Genomic DNA, 25534 nt, shown 5'->3' on the forward strand with positions numbered 1-25534 from the left:
TTTACATCCTTTGTTAAGTTTATTCCTAGGTATTTGATTTTTTTGAGACTATTGTAAGTGAATTGTTTTCCTATATTTTTTCTCAATTTATTCATTGTCGTTGTATGGAAAGGCTGCTGATTTTTGTAAGTTGCTTTTGTATCCTGTTGCATTGCTGAAGCTGTTTATGATGTCTAGGAGTTTTTGAGTGGAGCTTTTTGGGTCTATAAGGTATAAGATCATGTCATTTGCAAATAGGGATACTTTGACTATTTCTTTACCTATTTATATTCCTTTTATTTGTTTTTCTTGCCTTATTGCTCTGGCTCAGAATTCCAGGACTATGTTGAATAGGAGTGGGGAGAGTGGGCATCCTTGTCTCCTTCCTGACTTTAGGGGAGATGGTTTCAGTTTTTCCCCATTAAGTATAATGTTGGCTATAGGTTTTCTATATATAGTCTTTATAATGTTGAGGTACATTCCTTTTATTCCTAGTTTTCTTAGTGCTTTTATCATGAAATGTTGTTGAATCTTATCAAAGGCTTTTTCTCCATCTATCGATCATCTCAATATTTCTATTAAAGTGTTGTATTACATTTACTGATTTTCATATGTTGAACCATCCTTGCATCCCTGGGATGAAGCCAACTTGGCCATGGTGAATGATCTTTCTGATATGTTCTTGGATTTCATTTGCCATTATTTTATTGAGGATTTTTGCATCGATGTTCATTAAGGAGATTGGCCTATAGTTCTCTTTTTTGGGATGTATCCTTGTCCAGTACTGGGATGAATGTAATACTAGCTTCATAGAATGAGTTAGGTAGTGTTCCTTTCCTTTCTATTTTGTGGAAAAGATTAAGGAGTGTTGGTATTAGTTTTTCTTTGAAGGTCTGGTAGAATTCAGCAGAGAATCTGTCAGGTCCTGGACTTTTCTTTTTTTGGGAGACTCATTATTGCTGCTTAAATTTCATTACATGTTATAGATCTGTTTAGGTGGTTAATATCCTCTTGGTTCAGTTTTGGATGGTCATAAGTATCTAGAAATTTGTCCATTTCTTCAAGATTTTCCAATTTGTTGGAATATACATTCTCAAAGTAGTCTCAGATGGTTCCCTGGATGTTCTTCGTATTTGTTGCTATCTCCCCTTTTGGTTTCTGATTTTACTACTTTGGGTCTTTTCCCTCTTCACTTTATTTGGATTTTCCAAGGGCTTGTCAATCTTGTTTATTTTTTCAAAGAACCAGCTTTTTGTTTCATTGATTCTTTGTATGCTTTTTTGTTCTCTATTTCATTAATTTTGGCCTTTATTTCTCTCCTTTGCTTGTTTTGGATTTTGCTTGTGCTTGTTTTTCTAGGAGTTTGAGGTGTAGCATTGGGTCATTGATTTGAGATCTTTCTGTCCTTTTAATATATGCACTCATTGCTATAAACTTTCCTCTTAGGACTGCCTTTGCTGTATCCCATAGGTACAGGTAGGTTGTGTTTTGTTTTCCATTAACTTCCAGGAATCTTTTGATTTATTCTCTTATTTCTTTTATGACCCACTGATCACTGAGGAATGTGTTATCCAGCCTCCAATTATTTGCATATTTTCTGCTGTTGTTGTTGTTGTTGAGTTCTAGTTTTAATACATTATGATCAGGTAGAATGCCGGGGGTTATTTCTATTTTCTTGTATTTGCTAAGGCTTGCTTTGTGCCCTAAGATATTATCTATTTTGGACAAAGTTCCATGGGCTGCTGAGAAGAATGTTTATTGTTTGGATGTTGGTTGAAATATTCTGTACACATCAGTTATGTCCATTTGATCTATGGTGTCATTTAGTTCTAGGATTTCTATGTTAATTTTTGTTTGGATGACCTATATATTGGTGATAGAGGAGTATTAAAGTTTCCTAGTACAACTGTGTTGGAGTCTATATGTGCTTTTAGGTCCTTTAGTGTATGTTTGATGACATTGGGAGCACTAACATTGGATGCATAAAGGTTGATAATTTTTATTTCCTTTTGGTATATTGCCCTTTTTATTAGTATGAAGGATCCTTCTTTGTCACCTTTGAGCAATGTAAGTTTGAAGTCTACTTTGTCTGATATAAGTATTGCTACTCCTGCCTGTTTTCAGGGCCATTGGCTTGGTAAATTTTGTCCCAGTCTTTCACTCTAAACCAGTGTTTATTTCTATCAATCAGATGGGTCCCTTGTAAACAACAGATTATTGGATATTCCTTTTTAATCCAACTTGCCAAACAGTGTCTTATGATAGGGGAGTTAAGTCTATTGACAGTCAGTATTAATATTAATAGGTATGTTGTGATCCCTGCCACTTGGTTGATTTATTGTTTAAGGAATTGATTGTGTGCAGCCAAATCATTGCTACTCTCTGATTCCTTGTCTTTTCTTCTGTGGTTTGATAATTCCCATCATTTTGTCATTTTATTTGCTTCATCATCTGTGCACAGAATTCCTCATAGAATCTTCTGTAGTGGTGACTTGGTGGTCATATACTGTATTAGTTTCTGTTTATTGCGGAAGATTTTTATTGCTCTGTCCATTTTGAATGATAGTTTTGCTGGGTAGAGTATCTTAGATCTGAAATTATTTTCACTCAGTACACAAAATACTTCACTCCATGCCTTCTTGTTTTTAAGGTTTCCATTGAGAAATCTGTTATTTTGATGAATTTGCCTTGATATGTATTAGTATTTTCTCTCTTACAGCCTTCAGTATTCTTTCTCTGTTCTCTGTGCTTGCCATTTTAATGATAATATGCTGTGGGGAGGTTCTATTTTGGTCAAGTCTATTTGGTATTCTGGAAGATTCCTGTACCTGATTGGGTAAAACTTTCTCAAGATTTGGGAAATTTTAAACAAATTATTTATCCCTTTGGCTTGCACCTTTTCTCTTTCATAAATGCCTGTGATTCTCAGGTTTGATCTTTTGATTGAGTCACTGAGTTCTATCATATTCTGTTCACAGCTCTTGAGTTTTTGACTAAAATTTCTTCTGTTTTTTCTTTAATTTCTATTTTAGCTTCAGACTCTGAGATTCTGTCTTCCACTTGTTTTAGTCTGCTGGAGTGGGATTCTACTGTGTTTTTTTATTTGACTAAAGGGTCTTTATATTTCCAGGACTTGCATTTGATTCTTTTTTCTGAGGTTTTCCATATTTTTGTTCAATTCCTCTCTTATATTTTGTGTTGTTCTCTTTAATTCGTATATCTCTTTTCTTATAGTGTCCTTTTTTCACTTTGGTGTTTGTTGAAGTCCTCTCTGAGTTCCATTATTTGATTCTGTATCTTCTCATGTTCTTTATTTTTGGTGTCTTGACATTTCCTGAGTGCATCTTGTACATTCTGGTAAAGCATGTCTAGTATCTTCTCCATGAATTTCTCAGTGATTTCTTCCAAGATTTCTTCTTTGAGTGTTTTTTTGTGGATGCCATTGGGCTCCTTAGTGTCATTTATTGCTGTTTTGTTGGGGTCAGAAACTGGGTATCCATTTTCTTCATTTTCCACTGAGTATTGAATTATTTTTTTGAGAGAGTGGTTTCCATCCCTTCTTCTTTCCATTGCTTCACTTGCTCCTAAGTTCTTGATAAGCAAATTGGTGGTTTTAATTTCCTGTTTTCTTTCCCTTGGTTCAATTTTTATGTTGTGTCTGTCTTTGTTGTTAGCTAGGTTGATGTGCTCTTTCTGTCCCTTGTCTAGAGGTGTAATTTAGCAATAACAAGTCCAGAGGCTCAATGCCAGACCAGTTATTTACATAGTATACAGAAAACTCCTTGGTGATAATATCTATAAACAGTGGGAGTTGGGGGGGGGTAACAGTTATTAGGCTAGATATAGATATTTGGGAAATTGAAGGTGGCAGAAAAAGGAGGAATGGGAAAAGGGGTGGGTGGATGCAGAAGAGGTATGGGGGCTGCTGGGTTTTGTGGCCCCTGTGAGTGTTTGGGCATATTTCTGCTGTTGTAATGGAGGTTGATTTTGTCAGGGATTACAGTGGGCTGGTGTCGTGTATAGTTGGTACAGTAGGCTTATCAGAGAGTGGTGAGTGTGTAGGAGTGAAAGGTGGTGTGGTGATAGGTAGGCGGAGGGATAGGAGGGGCAGGTAAAGACAGAGAGAGAGAGAGTGAATGAGAAGGGACAGAAAGAGTAGATGTTAGGGAGAACAATAGATCATAGCACAGGAAAAGGGTGGAAAGTGAGGGGGTAATAATAGTGATAAGAAACAGTGATGGTGAAGTTAATAATACAGAAAAAATTTTTAAAATCAGGTACAGGAACAACAAAAAGTTCACTCTTTTGGTAAAAGTTCTGGAGTTATTCCTTAGGTGTCCAATCATGGTATTGGCATACAAGCAGGAGCTCACCAGGTGACTGGTTTCTGAATAGGATTTGGTTCCTTCGGTCCACAGGGTTAGTTGTAGTGACATAAGTCTGGCAGTTCATGCAGGGTGGTCAGAGCTGTTGTTTTCACCAGGTGGCAGCTGCATTACCCTTCAGTTGCAACTATGGTCATCCTCCCCCAGAAAGATGGGGCAATTCAGTTTTGAATGCTGCCTTCTGCCCCACAAGATCAGCTCTGGGGTTTACCATTTGTTCTGCTTTGGGAGGGTGGCCTCTGACCCCACCCCTACTCTTAGCCTTTGTGCCTATCCAGACCTCTGCTGTAGTTAGTTTGCCTCATCTGGGAGGTTGGTTTGCTGCCTTGCCCCTGCTCTCAGCCTTTATTGCTTGACCTGTGTTCATTTGCTGAGAGTTCAGCACCGAGACTTTGGTTTCTTTTTTTTTTTTTTTCATTTTTCTTTTATTATTCATTGTGCATACAAGGCTTGGTTCATTTCTCTCCCCTTCCCCCACCCCCTCCCTTAACACCCACTCCACCCCCTCCCTCTCCCCCCCCCCAATACCCAGCAGAAACTATTTTGCCCTTATCTCTAATTTTGTTGTAGAGAGAGTATAAGCAATAATAGGAAGGAACAAGGGGTTTTGCTGGTTGAGATAAGGATAGCTATACAGGGCATTGACTCACATTGATTTCCTGTGCATGGGTGTTACCTTCTAGGTTAATTCTTTTTGATCTAACCTTTTCTCTAGTACCTGTTCCCCTTTTCCTATTGGCCTCAGTTGCTTTAAGAGACTTTGGTTTCTTGTCCCAACCCCATTCTCCAAAGGAGGTTCAGGATTCCACTCCCACCTTCACTATCAGTGTTAGAAAACAGTTCATTGTTTATGATTTTCAGTTTGTTGTGGGGGGGTTCAGTCTGCTCAGAGGCTGTGCTGGATTATGTACCCAGAGGGTGGGTAGGGTAGTTGTGCATAGTGCGAGATGCTTACCTGTTTGTTCTGCAGATTCATGCAAGCAGCTTTGGAGTTGGCGGGCGGGGAGAAATGGTGCAGCTTTTCTCATGTGGCACAGTGTAGGGAGATTTTCCACAGGCTAGGGGTCCAGGATGCCACACAGAACTTATTCTCAAGGTCATACAAGCTTTAAGGAAATTAGAATGTATCTTTATTCTCAATAGCCATAGGTTGGGCTCTACTTGATTTCCTATTAATATGAAAAGCAGGTGAGAATCAATATTGCAGGATACCTAACAATGCAGTCACAAGGAGAGACTTTTGGGTGGAGATATCAATTCTGAAATAGCTTCTCTTTGTTCTGTATTATGCTATAGTTGGGCACTCATGCACTGCACAAGGATGTTTCTGCCACAGAATGAAGAGACCACATATAAGATGTAATCCCAAATTATTAGTGTGGATCTGAGAAATTCCTATTGCATAGTGATGTCATAGCCCTCAAAATATCATAGTATATTTTGGGTGATACTGCTATAAACAGACCTACTGATTTGCAACTCATGTATAAGTAGATATTACATACACCACATAAAGATGTTTCTATTAATAACTAGTGAGTGGACTTCATCTATAATATGGCACCATAAGATTCTTATGCAGCAGAAATATTTTTATTGCCTAATGATGTCATTGCCATCATAACCTCATAGCACAACGCATCATGTTTTGATGATAAACTAAATTACTGTGTAGATGATCGTGTAAAAGTATAGTGCATACAATTATGTGAGGTACATAATTCTTTATAGTGATGAAAAGTGACTATATTATTTGTTCATGTAATACCATATTATACTTTTTAACCACTATTTTAGGATGTACTCCTTTACTTATAACAATAATATTACTTTCAAACAACATGACATGTTGGGCCAGCAGCATCTACATTAATCTTCTATTAATGCATCTTTTCATTGCATTAACATCCCACATGGAATGACTGCCGTGTACAACCTGCGTCTCTGTGAATACACTCTATGATATTCACAGCATGAAGAAATCACCTGACATACATTTTTCAGAACATATCCCATTGTCAAGCAACACATTATGCTCTTTAACCATTTCATCAGCTGATACTTTCTTGTTTACTTACTTGTTTTTTTATTGAACATTTCCTTCCCAAACATGTGAACTCTTGGGGGTTTTGGATTTTTTCTGTCTTGTTTATTGTCATAAAGCCAATGTGCAGAACAGTGTCTTATATACAGAAGTCAAGCAAATATGTGTTCACTGAAAGAATGAATTACATGTTTCTCTTGAAAGGTTGATCATTCCACTCATTAAATATTTTATAAGAAGAGTGAAATTATTCACCATATTCAAGTAAACTATAAATAAAAGCACAAATTGAAATGCATTCAAGATTTAAGGACTATAAAGATCTGTTTAATTGTGTATATTACATATGGTTCAGGGTCATTTCATATAATTGTACTTCAGGAAACACAGAATACAATGTATGTTCCCTGATTCAGCTCCACAAACCCAACTGTGACATCCGTTCTATGGCAGAGGTCAAGTCCTAAGACTTTATCCCAACCAGACTAGAGGGCAAACTCCACTTATGTTTCCAGCATCTCCATATTGCTGCCCAGATACTTAAGGAAACAGAGAGAAGTTATGGGGTGAGAAACAATGCCAGGCATGATTTCTAACCAGAGAAAAGGATCATCTCTCCCACAGTTAGCTTGGCATGTGTAACAGTCGTGTTTCTAATGGCTAGTAGTGATAAAATTGAATTTGTATATACGTTGTGCTTTACTGTATATGTGCATCTGTATGTATGTACACAGATGTGTGTATAGATTTATGTTTTTGTTTGTATATACTTTCATATCTATTAAGAGCATTAACATTATCATAAAATATAACATTTGTGAAGGAAGAGGACATAAGGATATATACTGAAAGTTGTTGAAAAATGGGGGTGGAGGGAGGTAAAAATGGTAAGGGAGAATAATGGACCAAAGTGAAGTACACTCACAGCAAAGATACACTAAGAAACCCCTTTAAACATCAGCTTAAAAATTAATAACAAAAGACAGGACTGTGGAATAGGTACTGTGTGTGTGGGAGGGGGTACTTGTGGGAGGGGAGAGGATGAGTGTAGGAGATTAAAGTGAAGTTATACGGTTGGTGGACTTCATATACTTAGATGAAATAAAACAAATAAATCTCTTGCAACTACTTTAAGTGGGACAGGGAGGAGGTTGAGGGAGGGAGAGACAGTGAGAGTAATCTAACCAATGTTAAATATAAGCTTATTTGGCATTGTCACTATGAATCCACCCTGTACAATGCATATATGCTAATTAATGAAAAAAAAGAAACCTGGGAAAGATGACTCAACTTAGAAATGAGAAATCAAATAGAATGCCCATAAAATTCCTATTAGCAGAGGTAAGCACAAAGGAAACCCTTAGTAATTAAGAATGTTACAGAAGCCTGCAGTTATTTATGCCATTGCAGCATTTTCATCTGAAAAACATCCATTCACTTTGGCTATCCTCTGTTTCTTTGTGAAAAATACTGTGAATGTACTAAAGTTGAAACCATTTTTTTATATACGTGAAAAGAAGATTGAAAAGAAGTTCAAATATCTGCTAAATAATTTTTAATGGATCCCTTAGCCATAACTGTTACCTTATAAGGAGGTAGGTCTTCTAGAAAAATTAAACTGCAGCTGGTTTCAATGTACAGGTACTTTGAGCACTGGGCATTTCAGGAAAAGGTTGGTAGCCAGCTGTCCTCTTCTAGCACAGGGGCAGGATCCCAGCCTCCCTGGACCTGATGACCAAATGTCTCCAATCTACCACCTCAGATCTGTTGTTCTAAGTGCAAGCAAGTGTGGGATATTATTCCTGATGTGTTGATGAAGGTTTGCACAGGTTTGGCAGCTCAGAGAAATCTTTTGTGGCTGTAGGGGAGATTTAGGTATTATCCAATAATCTTAAAGACCTCCTTTACACTATGTTTCTTCTTCACTGTAGTTTTCTCTCTCTCTCTCTCTCTCTCTCTCTCTCTCTCTCTCTCTCTCTCTCTCTCTCTCTCTCTCTTCTCTCTCTCTCTCTCTTTCTCTCCTTTCTCCACTGCTCCCATGCAAAACAATACTGGAGGACAGTTAGCTGCTCCACCCAGCTCTTCCCCCTCTCTGCCTGCAGCTGAACTGCTTTAGAACTCTAGTTGGTCCAATCCTGAGAGTCCACACCAGAGGCAGCTCCCTGGTTCAGTGATAACATTCCATCCTCAGCTGCCTCAGATTCAGACTTTGGGCTTGGTAACCTCTGTGATCTGACTCTACTCTATGAGTTGCTAAGTGACTTTCTGAACTTTTATTCTGAGAAATAGAATTAATTCTGGCTCAACCTAATGCTGTTTGTATTGGGAAGGGTGGGGAGAGGGTGTAACATAGCAATATTTCCTCAAGGAGGGTTTTCTGGGTTTATGATCTGGAACTAAAGACTTTTCCTTGTAGGGGACCATGGTTGCCACTCTCTCTTCTGACTGCCACCGTTGGTGAGTATTGGTCAGCCTCAGAGCTGTTTTCCTGGCACAAACTTCCATCTGCTTTGCTTGTGTGTGGGTCTCCTGCTTTAAACTTCCTACTGGTGTTATTAGAATTATTTCCCCCTTCAGTCTAAACTTCTTCTTCCTGCCCCATTTACAGGTTTCACAGAGGCTCTTTTCCTTAGCATGGTCTCTTCTTCCCTCAGGTGCTACTGCCCTCTGTGCTGCTGTCAAATTTTGAGTAATTTACCATACTCAGTGCTTGTTTAATTGCTCAATATATTAGGTGTAGAATAATCAGTCTGACTGATTGATCTGCATCTGTGAGAGAGGGACTCTGTGTAAAAGAAACACCGTTGATATGAAGCAGGTGATCAGCATGGATATTCATTTGTTTGAGTAAACTGTGTGTGTGTGTGTGTGTGTGTGTGTGTGCATCTGCAGTGATGTGGACAGAACACATGACTTTTTACAAGGGATGTAATCCACCACTGAGCTACATCTTCAGCCCTAATGTGATTTTAGTGGTGATTGGGAAAATTTAGAAGGCCTAGAAGCAGTCCTGGCAAAAGCTGGAATCTCTCTTGTGTATGGTCACTTAGGGAAGGTTGTGGTTCTTGGGGACTAATCTGTCCCTGGGCCTATGAATAAGTATACTAGTGCAATATTGTTTAGCTTGCTCTGTGGCCCAGGAAGTGTCATTTTTGATCCTTAAGGTAGATGTTTAGTGAGAAGTTCCCTTGTTGATGCTAAAGTTTGCCACACAAATCATACTTAGTCAGGATAGGAAGAGGTATGCTAGCATAGGATCCAGTGCATATGGTTCCAGTGCAGCTTGCAATGCATTAGGACTCATGACTAGGGTCCTAACTGACAGTAGAATCTCAAGGTAAATGAATCATCCAATAAATCATGACCTAAACACATAGATGCATCTCTTTGTTTGTTACCTTATCATATACAACGTTTGCTCAAGTTTGTAATAGAATCTGAGAGATATATTTAGAACAGCTCAATTTCAAAAGAGCATAACTTGTGTAGTTAATATATGCATATGTGTGTATATATACATATGTATATACATATGTATACATATTAGAATATCTTAAACACAGAAAACAGTTATATGTTTCAATTTTGAACCCCAAAAGAAAGTCACAAGGAAAACTTACCATGTAAGACTCCATTTTGGATCACATAGCTTCTTATATGCAGGTCTCAGAATACTATGCACAAAGTGACGAACAAAAGAAGTTTTTAAAAATCATCCTAACACATCACTAGGAACAATACTGATGTCTATCTTTATTGACTAACTGCTTACTGGCCAGGACTTCTATGAACTCCATAAGTATTAATATACATGTGAGATGCAGGTATTTTGGTTCTAATTTTAGAAACAGAATGCTGAGTGTCAGAGGGTTAAAATTATGACATCTATCCAGTATCCCTAAGAAGGATCATATTAATAGTTTCTGTTAAAGTAGAATTGGTGCTTGAGGCAGCCTCAAGTTGTTGAGATTTCCTGTTTGGTGGTAACTTAATGACTCTTGTAGCCTCCCCACTTGCAGTTGAGATTTAGTAGGATCCTTACTGTTGAGGCTCCTTGTCACCTTTTAGGCACTTTCCTTCTTCCTAGCTGCAACACTAGTCCTAGGAATATTTTCTTACCAGAGAAGCAAATAAGATCCTAGAATTTTAATGGCTAACTCCCAAATGCCCTACTGCTCATGATGTGTCTTTTCCACAGAAACCCTGTGCCACAATGGAGTGTTCCTGTGGCCTGCACACAGGCCCAGAGAAGCCAGGTAAGCCTGACTCACGACTTCTATTGCCCAGATGGCTTACAAACCTACCATAGTTCCTGGCCTGTGGGAGTCAGTTTATTAAAGGCTGTTGATTTCTTGGATCCTGATGCAGCCCCAGTGGCACTGATGGAGTTCTCAGTGACCTCGTCCATCCATGAGTTTGTGGCTGATGTGTCTATAACCTTGAACTATGAGAATGTGGAGAAAATTCCTTTGGATGTCATCTTTGTGTTCCCCATAAATGAAGACTACACCATCTATGGTTTCGAGGCCTTGGTGGATGGAAAGAAAATTGTGGCAGAATTACAGGATAGGATGAAGGTACTGGGGATGAGGTCATTATCTCTCCTTTCCCATTTCCTTAATGAGTGCTCTTTAGGTCTTTATCAAATGCAACCTTTCATATGTGCTGGTGCTGAATGCTCTTCCCTCTACTACTTCAACTGTCATCTTCCTTAAAATCATTTGGGGTGAAAAGAATGAATCAGAGACATTTGAGGTAGAGCTGTGGAAGTGACAAGTCCCACCACAGTGTCTCCCCAACTGTGCTGGTTTTCTGCACTACTTATTCCTTCATTTGATGTTACAGTTATTTTCCACACCTCATTTTGTTCTTCTCAGGGGTATAAAAACTATGAGGATGTCATTTCCCAGGGCCACCAGGTCTACTTATTGGAAGAGAATGCATGCTCCAGTGATTTTTTCACTGCAATGTGGAGACACTGCAACCTGGGACAAAGGTAGCATTCACCCTGATGTATATGCATGCACAAGAAAGAAGCTGAAATTACCTTGGCAACTTCTATGTGCAGCTAAGCTCCATTCTTGTCACTTAGCGGTTTCCCCATACTTACTGAACAATCCACAAGGAAGACAAATTCTCCACAGGTCACTGATGCCTCAACTTTTCGGAAATCTGGATAGAAATCCCCCATTGCACATGGGGCTTCCATTAAACTATCTACACAGAAAGGATAAGTACCTTGTATGACAAAAAGGAACTCAAGCATCCTAAAGTCCCTAAGAATCAATTTGTAGTGAATTCAATAGTGAGATGGGAAAATTCACCAACTAAAACATTGTGTTTGATACATATGAACTTATCTGCTTGAAAAGGGATAAGTGTAAGTTATAAACATATGAAATATAAATACAGCAGGCATGAAAAGAAAAGAGAGTGGAGATTATTGTATATAAGTAACAATGACAACAGTTTCACTGGATGATTTCCATACAGCTCAGCAAATGAATGAAATACATTAGGTGAAAATTTTCTAGCATTTGTCCACAGAAATGCACAAGTTTATGTGCAGTTTATTTGACCTAGTTCTCAAATCAATGATAAATTTATCACATGGGTGATTGCAAAGTCTTTCATTTTATCTTTGAAAAGATAATCATGTGCATAACTCCTGTTTTGGTTTTTTGAGTCATGGTCTTTTTAACGTAGTCCCTTCAGGCTTGAACTCACCATGTAGCCAATGCTGACATTAAACTCAATATCCTCCTGGCTCAGTTTCCAGAGTGCTGACATTACAAATTTGATCTGCCACTCAGGTTTATGTCTATAAGTCTTAAACTGATGAATCACAAGAGCATTTATTTATAAGCATGGTACTTGCCAGTGTATTTGCAAATCCTCCAAAGCATGCACTCATACTTTCCAAAGAAAGAGAGGGCCTGGAATTCATGTTGAACTCTAAAATTCTCATTCAAACAAAATAGGTAATCTATTATATGAGGATAAGTTGTTATATGTTTGATATGATTTTAGGAAGGAAGCAAATGTGGATACAGACATTGATACACTGGGTGGGGATTGCACCGAAATGACTGAGTTATATCATTCTAGTTTTACAGTTGAGAGAATGTAATAGATCTCAGAGTTAAATTCCATTATCCTACTTTCACAAAAAGTGATTTCAGAATGATTGTTTTAAGTTCTCAGTAGCCCTGGGATTCAGTCTGACCATAGGATGGGGCTCAGGTTAATCCCTTTTCCAGGGGTTAGTTCCAAATTCAAACAAGACAGATAATAAAGTGGGTGACCCCCAGCAAATATTTGATTGTATGCTGGTTGAAAAACAATGTTTATGCAATCCAGGGTTCTATAGGTAAAATTAATTAGTACCATACTTTTCATGTGTAAGTTATATACCTTCCCATGCCTTTAGACAGATGGCACTGAACTGAGAAGTAAAAAACATCACTAAGAGAAAGATTTGAGTTAAATTATCTAACAGTTTAAAATAATGCCAGGTATATTATGAGTACTATTGTGTGGTATGTGCTTCAAAATTTTCAGCCTGACTCAAATTATTTTACTCCCAATTTCTCAGCTTTCTTGTTTTTAAATAATACATTTCCAACTTAGTGCTTATATATGCTACTCTCAGGGTTTTTTTAATTTTTAAAATTATTGGCATATTTTAAATGTACAAAACAATGTATCCTGACAGTTCATACATGTATACAATGTACTTTGATCAGTTTTCTGATCAGAAATTACAAAACAATTCTACGTACCTCAACATTATTTTATATGTAAAGTGATATAATACATTCAAGGAATCAAGATTAGGCTTGATTCCTTATAATAGCTTTCAATCATAATTTTATAAAAGTGACTTCAAATTTTTAGTTTCTTTATTAAATCATATATTTGATTTTAAACAGCATTCTATAAAATTGTAATTTAAATTACATTTTGAAACTAATTTAATGTGATTTATTCATGTTTATAATCATACAGCTCAATACTAGATGGTCTTATTGAGTGTAGCTAACACAAAAGTTGTTATTTGCCTTAGTGTATTATGAGAAAAGCAAGACACCTGGACTAAACACAGGAAATGGGCCTTGAGTGAACAGCTGGAAGGTATTCACAAATGTGATGGAAGCTCCACCTGGTGTCCTCCTATGGCCTGCAGAACTAGTCACAGGGAACAACAGATGAGAAAATCTGCATGGAGCCAAGGGAACCTATCAGAAAGAAAGAGACTGAGACCTCACTTCTTAGTTGATGAGATCTGACTTCATGAAATGTTCTGAAGTGGACTAAAACAACTTTGACTGAAGACCAAGTAAATGTTCATGCATTTAATGAGTGCCAAAGAAAGAAAAGAAAAATGAGACAACTAGTGTATAAAGAGCATGGACCTCTGTGGGAGAGGAGCTGGTTATAGCAAGCCTGGGATTTCCTCAGTTACCTCATAAGGGACAGCTTTCCCTGAGGAGAACTGACTGAACAATAAGGTGAAAGTAGGAGTGCTCACTTATGAGCTCTTGTGTGAAGCCACCATGGCCAATCATTATAATGACAGTCTGGGGTGTCCCATGGAAAATCAAGTTCAGGGAAATGTCTCCACAGCAGACGTAGTTACAGGAGGAAAAGCTTAGTCCCAGCCATCACTGTGAATGCCAATATTCCCATGGATGTTTCCATTTCACTGAGAGAAAAATTCCACAGTGGCAGTCTGCCTCCTGTTTGGCCTTATCTTCCCTGCAACCCAGGTCATAGCAGACCAGGAAGATCCAAGACAGCAACAGATTGACAGGGATTGGGGTAGCTTAATTATAAGGAAAGTTACGTCCATATTCAGGAACATTTAAAACATATGAGTTGTTAAAGAAACCAAGACTAAACTTATGAGGAAAATAAATTCAGAAAATAAGAAAGTAGGGAAAGATGACAATTTTGGAGTTGAATGGTTTTGGGAGTCACACAAGAAGGTAAGTTCATAAATGCCATGAACTTTCACACTTAAAAATTATGAAAATGGTAACTATATCATTTGGTACTTATCACAGTAAAAATGAAGAACAAGAAAAGAACTACAGGTGAGATTACATGTAAGTGTGATGAATCAATCCTAAAAAGTGATTTATAGAATAAAAAGAAATTAGAAAGCAAATTGAGTTAATCACAATTACTACCTGCATACTTCTTACATTTTTAAATGATTTTTGCTAATACATAGTTTATTTTGCAGTGGCTTTCTGTTTTATTTACTTTTGTATTTCCTATCATTCTTTGGATGATTTATGACTCTTTTACAAATAATTTGAATCATCCAGTTTACATTATTTTGGTAGCTGCACAATGAGTCACCTAGTAAATGATGGCCAGTTATCATCAATTTAATTGTTTACTAACATTTGATAGCATTAAAATTGCATGTGATGTGCAGTACAAATTTTTACTTGTGTTTTGATTTATCTTCATATGTACAATTCCCAATATTTGAATTACTAAAATGAGAATTTATTTTGACATATGACCAAACTTCCCATGAAGCAGTTGATGTAAATAATCTTGCAAGAAGACATCTATAAAAGACACAAATTCACATGCCTTTTAAAATAGGATTATTATATTCAGTAATCTTTGATTTTTGAAAGCTACAAATGTCACACAATTAATCACATTTATTTGCATGTATGCCAAGACTCATCATAATCACATGTTGCATGAAGGACTGTGTCTTTTCTTATGAATTATGTGTTCATGTACAATTACCTATGAATCTAGTTAAATTTGCCTGTAAGACAAGACTGAGGGTATCATTAAAACTCATTGTTTTGCATCCTGAAATTTAACTTTTTAAAAATATTTCATGGTGATTTGTTTTACCTGGTTCTGGACAGAGGGAAAGAAAAGTAAGAATTTGAGAGCATTTCCAAGTTAGTGAGAAGCCACCTAAGAAGTGACTACAAAGACAGAATATAAAATACCTGGCTTCATTCTAGGCATCCCCATCTCCACACCTATAGTGGTACTGTGCATATCACTATAATAAATCAGGAGTTCCATATACTGATCAACATTGTGTACTGAAGCCAAGGAAACCTGAGTTAAAGACCAGAGAATAGCCACGTTAGAACTGTCACTATTTGCTTGAGTCTGAAGTCAAGGCTGAATTCTACAGAGTTCTTCCACAAGGAGAATATCAGGAACAGATACAAGACAGAAATTTCTGTACAATAATCAGGTCAGGGAAGGGACACCACATCACATTCTCTGGGTGAACATGGAAAGTTTGGAAGATCTTAGAAGGGATAGATGAGGACCAAGGTAACACCCAAGGATCAGGGTACTGACAACAATGGTACTCTCCTACTGCATACCTTAGCAGTAGTCTTATCATGTCGACGGTAAAAAACAGACCTCACAGGATTGTTGGATAGGACCCTCTCAGTGTTATGCGTGGAGGTAATGGTGGCATGCATGATGAGTATACAGAGCAGGTCCTCCAAAGGCACTATAGGAATCTTCATATCCAGGCCACTGTCTTCATGCCCATCTACAAAATATTACCTTAGCTCTGTTTTCCATGCCAATACATTTTTGCACATCCCTTAACAAAAGGGAATTTCCAAATTTATGCCACCACCAGTATTCAAAGAAGAGAGTTACTCACCAGATAGGCGATATCTAGGTTTTGTGGTGGGTGGGAGCATATGCATGCATATGAATCTAATGGGTTTGGTTAGGGTCCATTTGTAGTTGTATGGCTATTCTCCACATGAGCAACAGCAGGAGTGACCAGTCTGAAGCTAGCCTTGGGATTAAAGGTGACATGAAGCAGGGTAACAAAACATACCCTAAGGGTTAGTTTAGGGGTATGTGTGTCCTCTTACTTTTTCTCCTCATCCTCTCTCAACTTCAGGAAACACTGATTCTGCTTCTGAAGAGTTTGCCTAATGACTGTTATTTCAAATCTTTCTATTTGGACCTTCCTATAAGGAACTCTTTCTGTAAGTTTCTAGAAAGGCCATAAAAAACTCAAAAAGGTTCTTTAAAGAGAGGACCCATGTTTTTAAAGGATTTAGTGCAGAATGGACCTAGGAATAGAGGGTGTCAGTTAGGAATGCTGTGTTATGGGGATTCTCAGAATGGGAAATGTGGAGCCACCATCATGTAACCAGGAATGCTTGTTTTTCTCAGAGACAGTGTGAAGTACAGTCAGAAAATAATGAAGAATGTAATGGAGCGAAATATGCTTATGTCTGCAACATTTTGGGGCTCTAATATTTTGACACCACTAAAGAAAATGTATAGACAATGCCCCATCCCAGGCCACCCCCTTCAGGTAAGAAGCACAGCAGAGCTAATAGAAGGGATATAGAAAGTGCAAACTCAGTTCAAGAATCTATGGCACTGAGCTTTATTGTGTGACTGATATATATGATCTGTAATTCAGTCTTCTATGATACAGAAAAGCAAAATAAACACAATAAGCATTTGTTTTCTTCCTTAAGTACAATGGCAATTCTTTAGTGAAGTGCCACAAAAAACATTAAATGAAGCTAGTGTGGAGAGGGCTTGAAAACTCCCATGTATCTGAACAGACCTGGTGTCAACCCTGTGAAGGTGACAGTGGAACACTAGTATCACACATTTGTTTGAAGAAACCTCACAGCTTCTGTGATAAAACAGTTTTTGGTATCTCACAATGAAGTTGATGAGTGTTTCTTGTTTTTGTACAGCTTTTCATCTTCACAGATAGAGAAGTTGCTTATATGGATCATGTAATCAAAGAAGTTAAGATGTACAGGAAGAAGCACAGGTATGAGGATGCTGCTATTTTGACTGAGGTGACTGGATCACACTAGTGCCACCTATATCTAGGACCACATGATTCCAGGATTGACTTGCTTTCAAAAGTTTGAATGCTTAAAGAATTTTGGTTTTATAATTGACAATATATTTCCTCTGATACTATTTTACAAATACTAACAATAGAGAAAACTCACTGTCTTCTATTTTCTAAACCACAGAACAAAGAATTGAATACTGTTATTTTTTACTACAAAGATCTCTGACAATTGAACCATATGGAAAAGTATACAAATTAAAAATATCTAGTCAGATGAATTATCACAGTGAGCACATTACAACCCCCACACAGGTCTGGAAATAGAATGTTATCACAGATCTATCTCTATCCCTTTCTACCATATCCTATTTCTAGTCATGATAGATTTATGGCGCTCCAGACATTTTTTTCTTTCCATTTATTGTTTTTACAAGTACTTACATGTGTATACATTGTTTGGGCCACCTCCCCCCATTCCCCTCCCTGCTTCCAGGCAGAGCCTGTTCCGCCCTCTTGTTCTCCGATTTTGTTGAAGAGAAAACATAAGAAATAATAAGAAAGACAAAGACGTATTGTTTTTGCTAGTTTGAGATAAAGATAGCTATACAGAGAGATTCTTAACATTGCTTCCATGCACATGTGTATTACAACCCACATTGGTTCTTCTCTACCAGACCTCTTCACTCGTTCTGGTCCCCTTCCCAATGTGGCCTCTGTCAGTTTAAGATTACTTTATTCACTTCTCTACAGTGAACACATCAACCACATTGAAGTTTTAGGTTTCCTTCCCTTCCCCTATTCCTCCTGTGTGCGCTCTCCCCTTAGTGTGTGACCCATGTCCAATAATATTACTGCATTTGTTTTGGGTCTATAGTTCACATATGAGGGAGAACATGCAATTTTTGGCCTTCTGAGCCTGGCTAACTTTATTTAAGATGATGTTCTCCAGATCCATCCATTTACTTATGAATGACAAAATTTCATTCTTCTTTATGGCGAGTAAAATTCCATTGTGTATAAATACCAAATTTTGATCCATTGATCAGTAGTGGGGCATCTTGGCTGCTTCCATAGCTTGGCTGTTGTAAACAGTGCTGCAATAAACATGGATATGAGATGCTTTTTGTAATAACTTGAATCTCATTCCTTCAGGTATATCTCTAGGAGAGGTACTATTGCTGGATCATATGGCAGATCTATATTTAGTTTTTAAAGGAACCTCCATTTTGTTTCCTGAAGTGGTTGTACTAGCTTACATTCCCACCAGCACTACGCTGTATTTGGGCTTGTTTTGTTAATAAAATAAATGAGCTATGAACTATGTGTTTCTTTCTGTGTGCATTGAGCCTTTCCTTGCTTTCAACACTGTGTTCAGATTCAAATGTATTTTACACTTAGCCAGTATAATTTTCAGTAATATATATACATACACATATATATGTGTATGTATATGTATGTATATATCATTCCATGGAATGACTAGACTATAATTTTATTGCTTCTAATGCTGATAGGGTCTGGTTTAGAAAATAATACTGATGGGAGCATGTTTCTTATACCTGTGATTTTTGCTTATGTCTATATAGTAAGCCAACCATTTCAGAGAGTTCTACATCCCTGAATTCAATTTTTATACATCATTTACATTGTAATATGTATTATAATAATTTAAAGATGATTTAAATTATACAAGACAGTATGTGTAAGTCATATGCAAATGTTGCACTGTAATATATAAGGAACTAGAGCATCTGCATTTTACTGTCTACATGACTCTTGGATACATACAGAGAACTTTATATACATATTTATATACATACACATTTTTTAATAATCTTGGGAATGCTACATAGTTTCCTAAGTGCTTAATACACATCAACCTTATAGATGGTTCTAGTGTCTCATTTCCTGTGCAAAATATGGTATCAAGTCTTTTCCAATTTTAGCCAGTTTAGTGCCTGTTAAGTGGTATATCATTATACTTTCTACTGACATTTTCCTGGTAATGCAACTTCATGCACTTTTTATTGGCAATTTGAATGTCCTCTTTTGTCATGCACCTTCCATGCTCTTTCCTGTTTTCAATTTTTTTTCTGTCAGATTTTCTGTTCTTACTGATTTGCTGTTCATTTTATGGTCTACATAAAAGCACGTTGTTGACTCTACTTTCTATAAATAGTTTTTATTAATCTATGGCTAGCTTTTTTTCCCCTTAAACTAAAAGATTTTAAGGAATAGTTATTCTTCATTTTAATGTTATTCAAGTTTTTCATCTTTTTTTAATGATAAGGCTATTGCATGCTGTCAAGATCTTTCTCCACACAAATTCATAAGTATATTCTTTTTTCTTTGATTCAAGAAGTGTTATTATTTTTCTTTTATATTAGGAATATAATATACTATGACTTATTTTTGTGGTGTGTGAAAAATCAACTGAAATATCTAAGCTCTGGTTTCTTCACTTGAAAATGCTGATATTAATGGTACTTATTTGCAGCAATGAGAGTTAAAAGAATAAAAGTACATAAAATATCAGAAATTGCTTGATACAATATTAGTGTTATTTAAAATTCTGTTATTATTGGTTTTTGTTTGGTGGCATTGGGGTTTGAACTCAGAGCCTCACACCTGTTAAGTAGGCTCTCCTCTAAAGTTCTGCTATTATTATAATTATTTTATTATTATCATGCACATGAAGTACTTTAGAGAGTTCTGTGCATAGAACCCATCAGTAAAATTTGGTTTAATACATTAAAAATCTTTCCAAAACATATATGCAAGCTATAGTTGAAAGATCACTTGAAATTTAAAAGTTCCTGTATCAAGATATTGGCAAGCTGTGTCTTTAGAGAGAATGACTCCAGTAAGACCACATCAGTTCAATTCTGGTTCTTATCCCTAAAAGTCTAGAGCATGAATCCTGACAATTATGTCATTACACTTGGACATTATGACTCATACTAATACAAATCAAAAGATACTGATCCATGGCCAAGATAAAGGAATATCAATTTACATTGGAAACTGTCTCTGTCATGCTTTCTGAAATGCTTGTGTTAGTATTTCCAATGAATTCTGTGAACAGACAGTTCTATCTGGGAAACTAAATGGTGGTTGAGAAGCTATTGGTACACTTGTTCTGTGGTTAGGTAAGACAAACATCCTCACCTTGAGAATAGCTTTCCAGGACAGATATGTGTAGGACAATGTCCAGCAAGTACTGAGTCTGAGGTATCATTTACAAAATGAAACTTGAAACTTCTTTTTAAGAAATTTATATAATTATTTTATTATGTATCATAAAATATAGAATATGCTTTATAACTGATGGATAATATTACATCTTTAGTCAAGAATATGGACAATTTTCATATATTTTTATTATTCTGTGATAATTTGCCTCTTCCACTTTTAAGTACCAATCTCTAATCTTCATTTCTTTACAATTACAGATGTTTCTCATTTGGTGTTGGAGGAAGTACCTTCATAAGTGTTATAAAAAATATTGCCTAAATATCAGAGGGCACCTCAGATTTTGCCACAGGCAAGAACAGGATGCAAACCAAGGTGACGGTCAGGACATGTGTCCAGTGGTAGAAAAATCCAGTCCAAGTAGAAAAGAGCATGGGGACACTGCTTCTAAGGATGGAATTCATTTGCCTTTAGGATACATTCCTCCATGGCAGCAAGACTTGGAATATACACATAGTGGGGCTACTCTTCAAATAATAACAGAGGGATCCACTGTAATATTTGAATAATGACATTTGGCCTTACAATTGTGAAGCCCAAAGAAGAGAAGCAGCTGCACCTTTTTAAGAACACAGACAGAGAAAGTAAGAGCTTTGGCTGTCACAGTTGAGACTCCAGGTCGCTGTTTGGGATTTGCTACTGGTATTGCAAACTATCCTCCATGGGAAAGATACAAATCAAAGAAGAAGGAATATTGTATTACATACCTAATATGGTAAATTGATATGCCATTTTATTAGTATACACAAGGAGAAGAAATCTTTGTTTATTTCTAACCCTTTTTTTTCCCAGTCAGTGCTGTCTGTTTTCTAATTTCGTCCTCTAGGGGTCTCATTTCCAAATAGTTGCTTCTATCACATTTGTGTTGTAAGATCTCTCAGATTTGTCTTCAACATGTGAAAGGAGGAAAAATAATGGCTATCTCCAGTATAACATTAAGTATTAGGCCCATCATATATTGTGTCATATAGGCCCTGATACATAATACCTATTCTGTTATTAGTAACTGTCATTCTCATCTGTTTATGATTTTTCTGCTCCGTATCCTCCATCAGGCTCTTAGGTCCCTGAAGAGTTCACTGCAGTCTGTAGTTGATGACATTAATCTCAACTGGCATTTGCCTCCTGGTCTGTCTGCTCGCATGCTTTCCCCAGAGCACACTGCCATCTTTAAGGGTCAGAAGTTAATCATCTATGCCCAGCTGACTGGGATTATGCCAGTGAGTTCCCTTTCTTGTTCGCTTTTCTTCTCAGTGTAGGTAGAGTCCTCACAATTTCATTAGAGCTGATAAGTGGCAATAGATTTCAGCAAAAGATTGCAATTGCCAGGTAGAGCCAGCCTACACTCTTCCCATAATTTTGGGTCTCTTGTTTCAGATGATAATTGATTCTAAGTCAGAAATTTTAATGTGTTGAAACTGTCTCATGTTCTCACCCTTTTCCTGGCAATCTCTCCTTTTTATTCCTTCTGCTCTTGTCTAATTTATAGGCAGCTAAGGCTTTACAAGTATTTTTCCTTTCTAAATCTCTCTAGTCTTAATGCTCCCTTTATGTGATGTTTTCACTTTTCTGATATCATTAACTTTTTAACAGCACCATTAACTGGCACGTGGTTTTTTTTTCACTAACTGTCAGGAATTTTGATTTTTTCCTTTTAGCAACATCACTCACCATCTTGCTGCAAAATCTTTTATCCAGACAAAGACTTTGGCTCCAAGGAAACCCCAGAAAAAGATAAACAAGATATGTTCAGTATTAGCATTGAGTCTGAATCACAAGCTCCTTTATGGCTTTCTTTGCCATAAATGATATGATCAACCAACCAGTTTAGGAGCCCCTAGCTCTGAGAGAAACTCCAATGACAATTTTTTTGGGTCCTATGTGTTTGGTGTCAAGAATGGGGGAAGGAGGTGACTTATCCCATTTAACACCGCAATGATTAGGGATCCTGATTTACTGAACACATTATTGAAAAGATTGTGAAAGTTTCTTTATTTGTTTTGTTTTCCATGTTCCTTCATATCTAGATTTTCTGGCTTGTTTTAGATATCTTGTCCCTTGGAGTGGAATATGTCCCTTTTTCAGAGATATTTCATATAAAAGAGTTTAGAGGAAATAAGGAAATAATAAAATGTAGAAAGTACATTTAAATATTGAATATTTAAACAATTCAAATCTGAATCCAATTTCTACTTGATAATTAGATAGTTCATGACCACACATGGCTGATCAATGGAATGCCTGAGACTGGAAATGGTAGAAGAGTGGATTTGGGGAAAAGGCAAAAATTCCAAAGAGTCATTGGGGCATGTTGAAAGAAGAATATCCAGAGAGAAATAGAATCATTTCAAAAGGAGTGCTGAGGGTCCTGTTTAGTTTGGGTCCCTTCACTTCTCAGTAGGACCAAACTACTAACCTTGGCTTATGTACTTTAGTCACAATTAGCAGTTTTAGTATAAGAATGCTCAGGTAGTGTGTTGGCTTAATTTTAGTGATGTGATGTTGCCTGATGAGTATGATTAATAGAAATTAGGGATACGATTTTAGTACATTGGTGAGTGTGCAAAACAGTAGACTTGAGATGTAGACTGAACATAGAATAAAGTAAAGATGTAAGGAAAATAATATAAGGAAAATAGAGACACTGATGACAATTTTTGATAAGGTCAAAGATCATCTAAAACAACAATGTCTGAGTCAGAATTGTGGAAAAAACTGGATTCTGTATTTGAAAAGTAAGATTTTCTCCAATTAACTTTTTATAAGTGGAACACTTCTACATTATAACAAGCTTGGTGTGACTTGGGAGGGTGTGACTGAAGTAAAATAGAGCCAATGTCATTGAATTCCAGGAAGTCAAGATTTTCATAAGGATGTTGGCTACATTACCTAGATGGGCCCAAAATCTGTCAAGTTGAAGGCAGACCTGGAAAGGGAGTGCAAGTCTGTGGTCTATCTTTCAAATACTTCACTGTATCACAGACATAATGTAGAGGTTAAGGGCTGACAATAAGTGAACACACAGGAATCTAACCCAAATGAGGTTGAAAGAATATTGATCTTTGTCCAAGGTGGTTTCCTATTCCACCTCCCAAACCTGGTACTTGGAGTGAAATATATTGATCAATAAACGATTGAGAGAAAAAATAGTTTGGGGGGAGGGTAAATTTGTTTTAAAACTTAATTGGAAAGGACCTCAGATGGAGCTAAAGATGTTGGGCAGGTAGTTTAATATGTTTGAGCAATATCAAAGGACATAACAAAAAGTAGAAAGGGAACACAGAGGGTGAGTACATGTGTGGGAGGGAGGCTTATGGGAGAAGTATGGTATGATATGGGTAGTGACTGAAATCAGTACGGACAGGAGAGTTTGTGACTTAAATCATCAGACTATCATTTTTGTTGTTGCAGAGAGAAATGATTTTTCAGTCTCAATGTGTGTCCTCCTGTTTTTCAGGGCATAATGGGTACTCCTACAGGCCAGATCCTAGGCCTGGAGCTCCAACCACTGTGAATGTGCCTCCTAATGGAGCCATGACATCACAGCAGAATGGTTAGGATCAGCATAGTTTGATGAATCACAGTGGTCTTCATAGTCTAAAAGAGAATCATGCCAAGAATACTTTCTCAACAATATTTATGTGTCACACATACAGGAGGAGGCATATTTAAAGTTGCTTTTGATGGCCTGAAAAAAAAATTCACTTCTCCCAAAAAGACCACCTGTGAAATAGAAAAGACAGATTCTAACAGCAGTACATCCAGCTTGCAAAGTTCCCAAAAAGGTGAGATGAGAGGGAAGTTTGCTTTTCTGATTCATAGGTCCTGAAGAAATAATCTTCAGTGTTCTGCTGCTTTGTATATTTCTATGCCTAGGAGCTAAATGACTTAAAAGGCATCAGGCTGAAGGTGAGATTTGTCCAGTTCCTGTGTTTACCAGGCTCAACTCAGCTTCCTTAGTTTACAATTTATGACCTTGAAATCCTCTACTCCATGGACTCTGGGATAATCCCCAGTTGAACAAATTCCTCTTGCCATCTCTGCCTGGAAATATTTCTTCTAGGCAGGTGCTTTTCCATTCAGAGCTATGCTGCCATCCTATTTGCTCAACTGATCATCCTTTCACAAATTGGCTATGTAGATCTGGAGTCTGTCTGATGGCTTCTCTCTGCATCACTTTTGCTGAATTAATCAACATATTTCAAGAATGCTAAGAGGCCAGCAGCCCTGTAAAATCTTATCCTTTCACTCTTGTTCTTTTTTTCATCTCTCCCTTCTCCTGTTCCCTTTCCTCTTCTTGTTTCTCCTACACTGCTTCCTCCTTATTCTTCTTTTTCTCCTCCTCCTTCTCCCCTTCTTCCTACTCCTCCCTCTCCTCCTGTCTCCCCCTCCTCCTCCTCCTTTTTCTTCTTCTTTTTCTTTTCTCTCTCTCTCTCTCTCTCTCTCTCTCTCTCTCTCTCTCTCTCTCTCTCTCTCTTTATCTTCAATCTCCACATACGCAAAGATTTTCAAGAGGAAGACCTTGTGTAGCTGATTCACCTTCAAAAACCAAATGGTTCCTGGGACCTAAATGAAGATTTAGCCAAAGTTCTGGAAATGACACTGGAAGAAACTGAGGCTGAGTGCCCTGTCAAGGTGAGATTAAAAGAAAATCAAATGATTTTTTTGCTGGTTTTGAGGTATTGTGGTTGATAATGAGAATTTGACTATATCATGGCCTTTCTGGGGAATGAAAATATAGGAAATCATAGACAAAATTGATTTCTAATAAACAGAAGTTCAAATTGTGGGTATATAGGTGCAGAAAAATAAAGAATGAATTGGCTAGCTAGGAGATTATGAGGTGAATGTTGATGACAACAAAGGGAAATAAAAAATCCTCTGCTGCTTTGAATATATCCTTATTAGCCATCTTTAAACTAGAGGTAAAGATTAGTAGCTCTTACTCTGCCAGGCCCTATGTTAAGCACTTAGGATTCATGATCTTATTAATTCCTCATTGCAGATAAATAAGTTATG

The 25534-nt window shown here is 37.1% G+C and overlaps 1 pseudogene; it reads left to right on the top strand.

The window, feature by feature from the left end:
• Positions 1–16639: 16639 nt before the first annotated feature.
• On the top strand, positions 16640–22320 carry LOC109674784 (von Willebrand factor A domain-containing protein 5A-like; annotated as a pseudogene).
• The last annotated feature ends 3214 nt before the right edge of the window (positions 22321–25534 follow it).

Source organism: Castor canadensis, chromosome 2 (genome assembly GCF_047511655.1).
Source record: "Castor canadensis chromosome 2, mCasCan1.hap1v2, whole genome shotgun sequence".
In the NCBI taxonomy this organism is placed as follows: Eukaryota; Metazoa; Chordata; class Mammalia; order Rodentia; family Castoridae; genus Castor; species Castor canadensis.